Raw genomic sequence first — 13,868 nt, 5'->3', positions numbered from 1 at the left:
AATGTTTGGGGACTTACACACTGCCGCCGCCAAGGGCTCAGTTGCTATAGCAAAATGAAGAGGGGACAGTGGGAACCCCTGCCTAGTTCCCTTTGCCAGTTGGATGTAGTTGGACACGCTCCCATTCACCCTAATACGCACCCTTCGATTAGAGTAGAGGAACTGTATCCACTTAATAAACCGCTGACCAAAGCCCATGCATCTCAACGTCTCCCAAAGGTACCTCTACTCTACACTGTCGAAGGCCTTAGCGGCGTCAAGCGACAGAACGGCGATATCTCCACAGTTGTCTGCTGGGATTTGTGAGCTGGTATATAATCTGCGAATGTTAATAGCTGTAGATTTCTGGGGCATAAAGCCTGTTTGGTCCGGATGAATTATGCTCAGTATAACCTTTAGATAATCTTTTTGCCAGAACTTTTGATAACAACTTAACATCTGATGTTAGTAGGGATATAGGCCTGTATGAGTCAGGTAATCGTGGATGCTTCCCTGGTTTTGGTATCCCTACTATAAGTGCCTCCTGCATAGATGCCGGAAGACAGCCCACCTCCCATGAAAAATTAAAGACCTTCAATAATTCTGGTAACAGTATATCCTGAAATCTCTTATATGTCTCCACCCGGGCTTTGTCATTAGCCATGTCCTTCAAGCTATCCACCAATTCATCCATGGTAATGGGCGTTTCTAGTTGGTCCCTTTTCTCTTCCGAAAGTGTGGGCAAATCCACCCCCCCCCCCCTAAGAAATTGTACTACCTCCTCCTCAGAATTCGCATACTTGGAGGTATACAACGAGGAGTAGAATCTCTGCAATACCCCCAGCATTTCCTCTGTACTTGTGCAAGACGTCCTCTGGGGATTCAGAAGTTCCACTATACATGTTGGTCCTTGTTGGGCCCTGGAAAAAAACGATAGTGTGTGTCCTACACTCTCACCTTGTGCAAATGTGCGTTGTTTATAAAAGACACGTTTTCTATCTGCTACCTTCAAGAGGTGATATCTCAACTGTTCTTGTACTTCTTTTAATACCCTACAGGTGTCCTGTGAGGGTGCAATCCCAACTGCCCTCTCCGCCTCCTCAACTTCCTTGTGGACTCTATAATCCGCTGTTTTAGATCTAGTTTTATGTGCACTAATAGATATAATTAGTAACCCCCTCAAATAGGCTTTCATAGCATCCCAGACCACATGAAGGCATGTAGTACCTGTATAAAAAATAAAGTATTCTTTAAGGGATTCTGTTATATGTGTCAGGTCTTCCATAATTTTTATCCAATTCGCATTACATTTCCATAATTTCGGCCCCACTCTATTCCTCCCAAGATCCAGCTCCACCCTTAGTACAGAATGGTCCTAAATTGATCTGGGAAGGTAATCGCAGGAATGAACATACGGAAGCATTCTATCGTTCACCAATGCTAAATCTAACTGACATAGGGAACAATATGTAGACGAGCTACAAGAATATTTACGTTCTGTCGGGTGTCTCAGTCTCCATATATCCATTAATCCCACCTCTGTCATGATGTTACACAATGCCGAGCTTCCGGGGGATCTTCCATTTCCCTCCACCCTACATCTATCCAACCGGTCATTCGGTGTGCAGTTGTAGTCTCCTACCAACATCCACGGAGTCTCGGTGTCACGGATGTAGTAGGGCTGAACACCAAAAGACAATCAAGAAGGAAGGGGAAAGACACTAGGCCTCACCGTTAGGGAAGAAAAGGGTCACCACCTATAAAACCCTGCTTCTGGCCCTAACTCCTATCCGTATGGGCACCTCTCGATGGTAGAGATACCTATACACGGGAACCTAGAAAACCCTGGTGACCCTCAGATGCCCTAAAGATAATGACAGGGCAGAGACCACCACCTAGCGTCTCACTGAGGCCTAGTAAACAACCAGGCAAGGGGGAATGCAAAACACGACAAGCGGAACACTTAACTTCAGAGGATGAAGGATGAACAGGACTTCAACACGAACAACACTCCAGCTCTTCCAAGACCAAATGAAACTATCCCAAGCAAGGAGTGATGGGAAAAGTCAGACTTAACATGTTTTCCCAGCATTAAGGGTAGATGCTGCACTAACATTTATTGTAAAGTCTGGCCTATAGGCTTTCCGGAGTGAGTACCAACCCTCTCCCCCTTCCCGAGTAACAGATCTGTTCCCACAGAAAATTGGTAATTCACATACAACAGAAGAAAATACTCTGGCTGCTGCCTGTTCGTTTAGTTGCACTGTATCGTGTCTGCTCCTGACCCGTGGTTAATAAAGCAAATTAAAACGTTGATCTGTGCGTGCCGCCGGAGTATTTTCTTCTGTTGTGTGTGAATTACCAATATCTGACACCAGCTGAGCACCTCCTGACCAGGGGACACACTGAATAGTGTCTGGAGCTGCACTTGCAGGAGGAAGAGGGGTATTGTGCAGTGCCAATGGATCTGTTGTCTAATTCCAGTGTTCCCACAGAAAACATTCCGAATCAACTCTTTCCTAGGGCTCTCCTTAACAGAGATTCCCACTTTTTGAACCAGCATATTTAACCTTACAACTCTTAAATGCTCTTAGGAGCCAGATATAACCTAAAAACATTCCTTGAGCTGCACTTTCTGTGCATTACTCACGCTCCTGCATCAGAGGAACCGATAGCTTGTTAGTATTCGCAAAGTCCCATCAGTGGAACTGACAAAATGACATTATTGAAACAGACAATTTCCAGAGATCTTCTCAGGCATCCTTGTCTCGTGCTCTTAATTGATTTTCATGGCAGTCCAGCCAATGTGCCGCCTCTTCTGGGTCCTCAAAGAACTGGGTAGATCCTAGCACCACAACCCGTTTTGGCCGGGAATAACATGGAGTACGGAATTTGTAGATTCCTAAGCCTTTTCTTGACGCCCAGGAACTTTGTCCTCTTCTTTTGGACCTCTGTGGAATAGTCCGGAAGGATGGAAATTTGTGCTCCATTGATGACCAGGTCCACGTTGTCACGTGACTGCCTCAGAATGGTATCCCTGTCCTTAAAATGTTGTATTTTGGCCAGGATAGGTCTTGGTGGTCTACCAGGAGGCAGTGGTCTTGTGGGCACCCGATGAGCTCTTTCTACAGCATATAATGAAGACAGTCCTTTGTCCTGAAATATCTGGTGCAACCATTTTTCAATATATTCTGTGGCATTTGTCCCCTCTTTTTTTTCCGGCACCCCCACTATTCTGATGTTATTACGGTGTGATCGATTTTCCAGATCGTCCGTCTTAGCAAACAGTGCCGCTTCATCTCTTGCAGTCATTTTGGCCACCATCTTAAGAGGCCTGGTTTTATCTTCCATCTCTGACACTCTCTTTATTTCAAGCATGGAAGTTCTTTCATTGATTTTATGCATGTTATGCCTGATCAGGGATATATTTTCTCTCAGGCCACCTACTTGGAGGTTGAGGGCTTTTAAGGTACTATTGCAGCTAGCTACTGCTTTAATGATATCTTTAAGGGTAATTTCTTTTTCAGGATGTTTGTGAGGGTTTGCTTTATCCTGGGCTTTTATTCGGGGTATAGAGACTTGGCAGTCTTTGTTGTTCACCCCCTCTTCATCTGTGGAGTGATCCTCTTGCTCAGAGGAGGAATTATCTCCAGCACCATCGGTCTGTGACCAGTCATTTGCCCCTTCTACTACCCTGGCATATTTGCTAAGGCGTGCTGCTACTCGCCGCCTCCTGTCTTTCTTCCTCCTCCTCAATTCCCGCACCATCTTGGCTGCCCACCGACCTATCTGTGCTTGCGCCGCTCTTCCCCCCTCTTCGGCAGGTTGTCCTCCTCCACTAAGTGTTCCAGAGGGATCTGCCGTCTTCTGGGACTCTTACCAGTGGTTTTCTTACCACCAGAAGGCTGCAATCTCTACGATGTTTCAGGATTCAAGCAGGAGCGGTCTGACTCGCGTCCTACTCCATGCTGCGGTAGGCCACGCCCTCGGATTCCTATTTTAAAATGTTTTTAAAGATGCAGTTATAAATACAGAAGTAATTCACAGAAGTTTCGTGCGAGTTCGGACGATAAGAATTTTACCTATGCGGAGCCAATACATTTTAATGCTGTACAGAAATAGCATTAAAAACTATGTTTTTAAACAAATCTACTTTGGATCTACTATCTGAAGGTTGATTTGCTTAAGCCCCTAGTTGCAGGTGCAGTTAGTTCTGAGCGATCCTTAGAGACTTGTTCAGACTAGAACTGTATTTGACGCTGTTTACCATGCGAGGTGCACATTGTATGCTTGTAGCTGAAGGACGCTGAGATCACAGAAAGTTAGTGACCACCATAACCCACGAAGGTGCAGAGCGGTTCCTTATACAGTGCCTAGTGCACCGCCGTGGTGGTGGAGGGTAGTCATAAATACTCGCTGTACTTTCACACAATGGTGTAAATAACAAATTTATAGATCATTTCATTAAAAAAAAAATCTGCCTTCATCCACCTGAAAAAAAGCTGTAAAATCATGGACACTAGGTTCTCACTTCCACCTAAGTTGCCGTCCGCTGCTTGTTGTCAGACAAGATCCGTCCCCAGTAACATAGACTCACAAGACCGCAAACAGGAAATGGGGGCGAGTCAGAGCTAGCTGAGATCCTGATCCTGAGAACCTGCTTCTATACTGCTTCTGAAGATTGTAGGAGACCCCTAACTTTCTGTAATTGTGATTTTTCTCCTCCTTATCTTTTCTGTGAGCTCCAAAGCTAAAACAAACATAGTGTGAAGTAAGGAAATGGACATCACAGCAATACAGTGGTGGCAGGTTTTACAGAAGTGATACGCCCCCTGCTTCTGAGTGAATTGCATCTAGGTGTGCAGTATCTGTATAAGCGCCACCTGCTGATTGTTTATGGGTGTTGGGAGTTAGACTTCTATATTGATCTCTTATTGATGACCTATCCTTAGTACATGCCGGAGAAACCCTTCAAGGACCGCTGTATTTCATCATGCTGCTTCCTAAAAATAAATCTATTCAACTGCAACATCTGTGTGGTCGTGAGGAGCTGTCATAAACCAAATCTGCCAACCCAATGTCCATCTAGATAGTAATAATAATAATCTTTTATTTATATATCGCCAACATATTCCGCAGTGTTTTATAATTACCCTGATTGGACCTATAGAATCCTCCACTGCTCCAGCACTGAGGCTCCTGTGGTCTCCTTCAGTCTGTTTACATCACTGCAACGACAACATTGGTTGGAGCTCTGATGGCGGTATGTATATCACCTGACCATTAAGGCCTATGATGGTCTATAGCGGTCTCGTGCTGTTCATACTGGCATCACTGATGACGTCTTCTATTGACTGTAGGGTCATGTGAAGGTGTGACATACCATGAAACTGTCTTGACCTCACGCATGTTTTGATCACTATAATAAGAGAGAACACAACATCTATACTTTATTATCTCCTCCGATGTCTCCTTTTTATTATGTCCAGTAATTGTATTTTACATAGGATTTTCTATTGTCTAATCTTCTTTCCATTCAGGTTCCTACAATATAGGATCTGCTCAGTGGAGATCTTCTATATAAGACCCTTCTCCTGATTGACCCAACAAGGATGGACAAGGACAGGGACAAGATGGCAGAGAGTATAATAAATCTCACCCTAGAGATCCTTTTCTGGCTTACTGGCGAGGTGAGAGATTCTGATGATGTCACATTACATCATCTTATCTATGTTACTAACAGATGGACATGACTGGAGAGGTGAGGGACTCTGGAGATGTATAGAGTGATATGTATTACTGTGTCTTTCCATAACCAGGACTACACAGTAGTGAAGAAGACCTCTAGTAAGCGCTGTCAGGCCCCTGTGTCTGAAGATTGGGGAAGAACCCTGAGCCCAATCACGTGGCCTCCACCTCACTACCTGATCCATGAGGAAATCAATAGAGAGAAGATCCTAGAACTCACCAACAAGATGATTGAGCTGCTGACTGGAGAGGTGACACTGCTGGGAATGCTGGGACATTATACAGAAATGCTATGAAGGGATCGGAGTGATGACTGTATCATTGTGTTGTCAGGTTCCTATAAGGTGTCAGGATGTCACAGTCTATTTCTCCATGGAGGAGTGGGAGTATGTAAAAGGACACAAAGATCTGTACAAGGACATCATGATGGAGGATCACCGGCCCCTCACATCACCAGGTAATAGACATGACTAAATACACATGTCCTCTCATTATCTGTATGTGAGCAATTCATTCAGTCACTGGATGTGTTTCATACTGTTGGAAACAAAAATCTTTTGAAGCAACTTCTTCCTCAGAAGATTCTTTTGTTTAAGCCTCATTCACACGTCAGTGATTTTCATCAGTGATTGTGATCCAAAACCAGGATTTGAGCCTCCACACACATAAGATATGTAACAGCGGCTGCTAATGTTCCCCTGTTTATCGCCGTGGTTCCGGGCTCCGCATTCAGCGGTGATCTACTGCCAGTGTTTCCACATTCACCGCTGCAGTCCTGAGCTCTGTCCTTACATGCATTGTCAGTCCTAGGATCCGCTCCGCAGTTCCTTCCAGCCCTGAGCACAGCATGCTTACAGGTTGTTGTCTGTAGCACTTCCTTTAGGGCACGTCACTTCCTGTGCTTTATGGGTTAGATCATATGACCTTGCTGACCAATCCTAGCCCTCCTGCACATAAATAAGTGGCTCAGCCCCCTTCCCAGGTGCCTGAGCGTCAAGGTTCTTGTGTCCTGCAAAGGTTGCTGATATCTCTGCTAGTCTCCCTGTGTATCTGACCTGTGCTTGTGTTTCTGGACTCCTCTACCTGTTTGATCTCTGCCTGCTTGCCTTGATTCTCCTGTTGCCAATCTGGATTGCTTGACTTGTAAATGTGCAGCCTGCCCGGACCTATTGCTTGTTTGACTTTGCCTCATCCTTGGGTCCTGCACTGTTGTTCATGGTTACGGCTTGGCCTGCTGACTACGTCTGTACCTCTGGTACCTTGATCAGGTACCTCCTTCTCAAGAGGTCGCGACCTGGTGTTCTTCTTTGGAAAGTCTATCCTCACCATCAGGGGTACTGTGAGGAGGTAGGACACGTGGCACTTTGGGTTCACACCTGCTGGTTCATGACAAGGTATAGGGGAAAGATCTGTACCTGTTCTGTGTTTAGAGCCTCACCTGGTTTTGGCTCAAAATCTCTGATGGAAATCAGTGACCGAACACTGACGTGTGAATGAGGCCTTATTCAGAAACAAGAGCAGCAAAACAAGCATTGAAGTCAATGTAAAACTTAGATTATGGCATAAGAGGTAAATGGAAGTGAATTACAGCCGTGGTAAAAAGCAGCCACCGTCCTTTATACCTCAGAGAACAAAGGAATAATTCATATTTTAATTCAAGTTTTCCGCAGTGTGTCGCTGTACGTAGACTTCAGTGTTTTACACACAGATTCCATCATTCCATCATCATTATACGTAACCATAGATCTACACAAGTTACACCGACAACAGCTTCTAATTGGATAAAAGTTCCTTATCACGATCTCTTCTTGCATAAATAATTTGTTCCTGGGGACTTTCATTAATCCTCTCCAATTCAAGTACCGATCTCCATTTTTCTTTCCAAAGAGCCCCATGGTCCATAAAACCAAGATAGGCTCTTTGATTTATCACCTGTCCAACACCAAGGATCGATCATGATCATAAACATGTAAATGGTTAGTTTTAATAGACAAATACATTTATCTTGGCCAAGGCTTCAACTTCTAGTGCAAATATTATCTGCTTTCTAAAGGTAACCATTCCATCATAACATTTTCAATGGCTTAAAGGGGTTCTCCGGGAATTAGGAAAATGAAAATACTTGAATATTACTTTATTATAAATATATTCTCAAATAACTTAGATTATTTATAATGGCTCATTTTGTCTGGGGAGCAATCATCAGGGGAAACAAAATGGCCGTAGTCCCATTAGTTCACACAAAACCTGTCCTAACGACACAGCAGGACAAGTTATTTTACAACAGGTGCAAAGAGCTGCCTCCTCCTCCTGTCTACTTGTCAGGGATTATGATCCTAAATACAGATAAGAACTTTTAGATGAATCTCTGGGGAATTTAGTTTATGAGGAGACATGAAGTACAGAGAGGACGGACAGGACAGGCTGTGGTAATGGAGACTGTAAACAAGTGCTGGTGCTCATTACCCCTCCTCACCCTCCTCTCTTGTCTCCTCATTATCTCCATTCCCACACAGATTCACCTGTATTCAGGATCATGATTCCTGACAAGTAAAGCAGAGAGGAGGATGAGGCAGTTCTATAGCTCAGTGTTCAGAAGTAACTTGTCCTCCTGTGTGATTAGGACAGGTTTTGTGTGTACTGATAGGACGGTGGCCATTTTATTTCTCCTAATGATTGCTCCCTAGACATAACAAGCCTTTCTAAGTAATGGAAGGTATTTGCGAATATATTTATTACAAAGTAATATTTAAGTATTTATATTTTTTTTATTCCTGGAGAACCCCTTTAAAGGCCTCTATTTTCAGTATTCACTTCAAAATGGTGATTAACTTTTTAGCTAACCTCCTTTTTGAGGTGTAAACACAAGGGGTGTCCTTTACTATTCTGAAATAAGCCTATTATTTAAAGGGGCAGATGTCGGTGCAACGGTTAGTAGCGCCGCTCTCTGCGAATTCGCCCTACTCCATGCCAGGTCTACAATTGTGGGTGTAGCGTGGACGGCGAAGGTAGGGGGGGGTGCCTGCGCCTCTTCATAACTTAGGAGGAACCAGCGCCAGCTTAGGGCTTTAAGAACTGCATTTAAAACACCAGTCTTGATAAATGTGCCCCAAGATTTATACCTAAGACAACATGGCTTACCATCCGATCTAATCCGGATTCTGAAATACCGACAGTTAAGGAAGAGAGAACATCACCTGAGAGATGTCCCAGTCCTCTTCTTCCACAGGATAATTCAGAAGAACATCACTATGTCCTACGGGATGATCGGGTAGATGGATACAATGGCATCATGATGGAGGATCACCGGCCCCTCATATCACCAGGTAGTAGACATGACTAAATGCACACCTCTCATTATCTGTATGTAAGGAATGAATTCAGTCACTGGATGTGTTTCCTACAGTTAAGGAAGAGATAACAACACCGGAGAGATGTCCCAGTCCTCTTCTTACACAGGATGGTTCAGAAGAACATCACAATGTCCCACAGGATGATCAGGTAGATAGAGATAAAGGTCTCATGAAATGTCCCCTATGATCTGTAGAAGACTGTGATGATCTTGTTTTATCCACCAGTATTATATGTTTTATCCTTGTATAATGAGAAAGATGGAGATGGCAGGATTACAGCTGACCATAGACGTTACATGTTGTCTGGATCTTCTCACTATTTTCTGCCTGTAGAGACTTTTTAGATGGCCTTCTCTGTGAACTGCTGCAGATCTTTTGTGGTTGCGCAAGAGTGGCAGAACAGTTTTCTGAGAGATCTTAGGCCGGGACCATTCAATACTACAAATGATCAAAGTTGTGCTCGGATTGTCAGCTTGAACATGAACATCAGCAGATAAATGCATCATTATCTTCAAAGGTTTTGTAGTCTAGGCTGCAGTCTCCTGGTGTCTCCTTACTGTCAGAATGGCAGTACCAAGATCATACCACGGATTCTATTCTAGCACATGTACTGTAGATGCAAGTCATCCTTCTTACTTGAATAGAGTATAATATAATATTCAGGGATGTAGCTAAAGGCTCATGTGCCCTGGTGCAAGAGTTCAGCTTGGTCTCCTTTCCCTCAATGCTTTGTGGCCAGGGGCAGGGAAGCTCATAGCCTGAGGCGAAAATTGAAATTTCATCCCCTGCCAAATTCTTGACCCTACCCCTTCCCTCCAGCCAGAGATGTAACTTGACCTGCATGAACTTTGTATAGTACCGGTGTCTTCTTATGTGGCAGAAGGGTCTTGGGCCCCCTCAGGCTCCTAGGCCCAGTAGTAACTGCACCCCTTACAGCAGGGGTGGGAACCTTTTTGCTGTCGAGGGCCATTTGGATATTTGTAACATCGTTCAGGGGCCATACAAAATTCTCAACTTAAAAATTTAACGGCTATATTTGGTCAAACATAGAAGTGACTTAGGGGTAAGTTACAGAAATTGTGCTTCAATTAAAAAAATCTATAGCGCTATATTTTTGCAGCACAAAATGGCGCCTGCGCTATATATTACAAATAATACAGGTGCCATTTTGACCACATAAAGCAGTCTAATTATTAAGTTGAGAATGTTATATATTTAGTTCTTTATTTGGTAATAATGGCAGCCAAGCTAAACCCAGAGGGGTCCAAAGAGGGGTTCACCCAGCTTTCGCTCTCCCTGCCACTGTCCCTGCCTCTTTCTTTACATATGTCCCTACCTTTGTCTCTTTCTCAGCCTCAGATCTGCCCCCCCCCACCTCTATCAGCCTCAAATCACCCTCCTATCAGACCCCCCCAGTCTACATTAGCCTCATGAGACCCTCCCCAGCCTTAGATCAGACCCCCAGCCTCAGATCAGACCCTATAAGACCTACCAACCTCAGATCAGCCCCCATCAGACCGCCCCAGCCTCAGATTAGCCCCCATCAGACCCTCCCTAGCCTCAGATCAGACTTACCCTAGCCTCAGATCAGCCCCCATCAGACCTCAGATCAGACATTTAAAATAAATAATAAAAAAATAAACTTGCCTCTCCAGCTCCGGACGGCGCTGCCACTTGGCAGATTCACTTACCCTCCCTGGTCTTCTTCCCGCCACGCTGTACTGTGACCTGACAGCGCACAGCGTCAGGTCATAGTGCACATCTACAGTGGGGGAAATAATTATTTGACCCCTCACTGATTTTGTAAGTTTGTCCAATGACAAAGAAATGAAAAGTCTCAGAACAGTATCATTTCAATGGTAGGTTTATTGTAACAGTGGCAGATAGCACATCAAAAGGAAAATCGAAAAAATAACTTTAAATAAAAGATAGCAACTGATTTGCATTTCATTGAGTGAAATAAGTATTTGAACCCCTACCAACCATTAAGAGTTCTGGCTCCCACAGAGTGGTTAGACACTTCTACTCAATTAGTCACCCTCATTAAGGACACCTGTCTTAACTAGTCACCTGTATAAAAGACACCTGTCCACAGAATCAATCAATCAAGCAGACTCCAAACTCTCCAACATGGGAAAGACCAAAGAGCTGTCCAAGGATGTCAGAGACAAAATTGTAGACCTGCACAAGGCTGGAATGGGCTACAAAACCATTAGCAAGAAGCTGGGAGAGAAGGTGACAACTGTTGGTGCGATTGTTCGAAAATGGAAGGAGCACAAAATGACCATCAATCGACCTCGCTCTGGGGCTCCACGCAAGATCTCACCTCGTGGGGTGTCAATGGTTCTGAGAAAGGTGAAAAAGCATCCTAGAACTACACGGGAGGAGTTAGTTAATGACCTCAAATTAGCAGGGACCACAGTCACCAAGAAAACCATTGGAAACACATTACACCGCAATGGATTAAAATCCTGCAGGGCTCGCAAGGTCCCCCTGCTCAGGAAGGCACATGTGCAGGCCCGTCTGAAGTTTGCCAATGAACACCTGAATGATTCAGAGAGTGACTGGGAGAAGGTGCTGTGGTCTGATGAGACCAAAATAGAGCTCTTTGGCATTAACTCAACTCGCTGTGTTTGGAGGAAGAAAAATGCTGCCTATGACCCCCAAAACACCGTCCCCACCGTCAAGCATGGGGGTGGAAACATTTTGCTTTGGGGGTGTTTTTCTGCTAAGGGCACAGGACAACTTATTCGCATAAACGGGAAAATGGACGGAGCCATGTATCGTGAAATCCTGAGCGACAACCTCCTTCCCTCTGCCAGGAAACTGAAAATGGGTCGTGGATGGGTGTTCCAGCACGACAATGACCCAAAACATACAGCAAAGGCAACAAAGGAGTGGCTCAAGAAGAAGCACATTAAGGTCATGGAGTGGCCTAGTCAGTCTCCGGACCTTAATCCAATCGAAAACCTATGGAGGGAGCTCAAGCTCAGAGTTGCACAGAGACAGCCTCGAAACCTTAGGGATTTAGAGATGATCTGCAAAGAGGAGTGGACCAACATTCCTCCTAAAATGTGCGCAAACTTGGTCATCAATTACAAGAAACGTTTGACCTCTGTGCTTGCAAACAAGGGTTTTTCCACCAAGTATTAAGTCTTTTTTTGTTAGAGGGTTCAAATACTTATTTCACTCAATGAAATGCAAATCAGTTGCTATCTTTTATTTAAAGTTATTTTTTCGATTTTCCTTTTGATGTGCTATCTGCCACTGTTACAATAAACCTACCATTGAAATGATACTGTTCTGAGACTTTTCATTTCTTTGTCATTGGACAAACTTACAAAATCAGTGAGGGGTCAAATAATTATTTCCCCCACTGTACATGCACTACGTCCTGACACTGTACGTGTCAGAACACAGCGTGGGGCCGGAAGAAGACCAGGGAAGTTGAGTACAGCTAGCAATGCGCTGTTCTCACCTTCCTGTGCCTCCCGCAAGCTAATGAGCATTTTCACAATATGTTCTGTCAAGGGGCCGGGGGCCACAGGAAATGGTCCCGCAGGCTGCATACGGCCCGTGGGCCAGAGGTTCCCCACCCCTGTCTTACAGCTACGCCCCTGATAATATTGGAAGTTGATTATTGGAAAAGCTATATAGGATTATTTTCATCAGCACAATTTTCTAGCTGCTCAGATGCATCCATCCATTTTGAACCTTTGATTATGGATACCTGGTCATGTGATCTCTAGTCTGACCTCCAGTCTGAGGCTTGCTGTCTCTCTCCTGTGTGGCCGACATCCTGTGAACTACAAAATTACAGCATCATTTATCAGATCCCTCTGGAGAGCTCCCTCCCCACCAGCTACTCCTCCTTGTCTTCTGTATCTCCCTAAACATATCATGCTGCTGAAGATATCATCTCTACATTATCCATTACACTACAGTCTAAACCTTTGCTCTTCTAGTGTAATGGATAATGTAGAGATGATATCTTCAGCAGCATGATATGTTTAGGGACATACAGAAGACAGGAAGAGCAGCTGGTGGGGAGGGATCTTTGTTTTTCTATGGCAGACCACATTTTGCAAAATTCTTACTGAATCCGATTAGTTTAGAGTCAATTTGCTCATCTTTACTCTGAAGGTATTAATTTCAGGGACTCGTTGACTAAACTTTAGACAATGAGTCCCTGAAACTAATACGTAATTGTTCTGCCATACAAAAACAAAGCTTATTCGATTTGTTTCAGATCAATCACTTGAAAACAGTGGCCAGTGCATTTAACCCCTTAAGTACCTGCGCCGTACATGTATGGCGTGCTGATCTGCTCCGGCAGGGGTCCAGCAGTCACTGATAGCCGGACCCCTGCTGTATACACCGGTAGCGGGGAAACCGCTGATGTTGTTGCGGTCAGCGCTGCCTCGGCACGTGCAATTTTCTGCCAGGTGGGGGGGGGGGGGCATCGGATCCCCGCCCTGCTGTGACGGAGACCCGATTGCAGGGAAGGCAGCCCGATGCCTTCATTAGGCATCATGGCTGCCTTCCGTGACAGCCTCTGAGATCCAGCCCCCTGGATCTCACAGGCAGGAAGCTGTAAGTGTATTATAGTGTGTAATACACTTACAGCCAATGCATTACAATACAGAAGTATTGTAATGCATTGTAAAGAGGATCAGACCCCCAAAAGTTTAAGTTCCAGAGTGGGAGAAAAAAAAAAAGTAGAAAAAAAAGTTAAAAAAAAAGTTTTGCAAAAAAAAAAAGTTAAGTTTCAAGTAGAAAAAAAAAAAG

At 44.4% G+C, this 13,868-nt stretch overlaps 2 protein-coding genes and 1 long non-coding RNA gene across 3 annotated transcripts in view; all 3 read left to right on the top strand.

The window, feature by feature from the left end:
* Positions 1–13,868, top strand: part of LOC121003516 (zinc finger protein 208-like) — a 2,651,670-nt gene that overhangs the window by 448,494 nt on the left and 2,189,308 nt on the right. The gene's annotated exons all lie outside the window — the stretch shown is intronic.
* The window catches only part of LOC121003537 (zinc finger protein OZF-like), a 1,338,071-nt gene that overhangs the window by 1,067,734 nt on the left and 256,469 nt on the right, over positions 1–13,868 (top strand). The gene's annotated exons all lie outside the window — the stretch shown is intronic.
* On the top strand, positions 6,127–9,191 carry LOC121003588. The gene is made up of 3 exons (XR_005779529.1): positions 6,127–6,184; positions 8,904–9,053; positions 9,134–9,191. It is a non-coding gene; the product is annotated as an uncharacterized LOC121003588 (long non-coding RNA).

The sequence above is a fragment of the Bufo bufo genome, chromosome 6 (genome assembly GCF_905171765.1).
Source record: "Bufo bufo chromosome 6, aBufBuf1.1, whole genome shotgun sequence".
Lineage (NCBI taxonomy): Eukaryota > Metazoa > Chordata > Amphibia > Anura > Bufonidae > Bufo > Bufo bufo.
The sequence above is the reverse complement of the archived record's forward strand: the minus strand, read 5'-3'. Positions and strand labels throughout refer to the sequence as shown.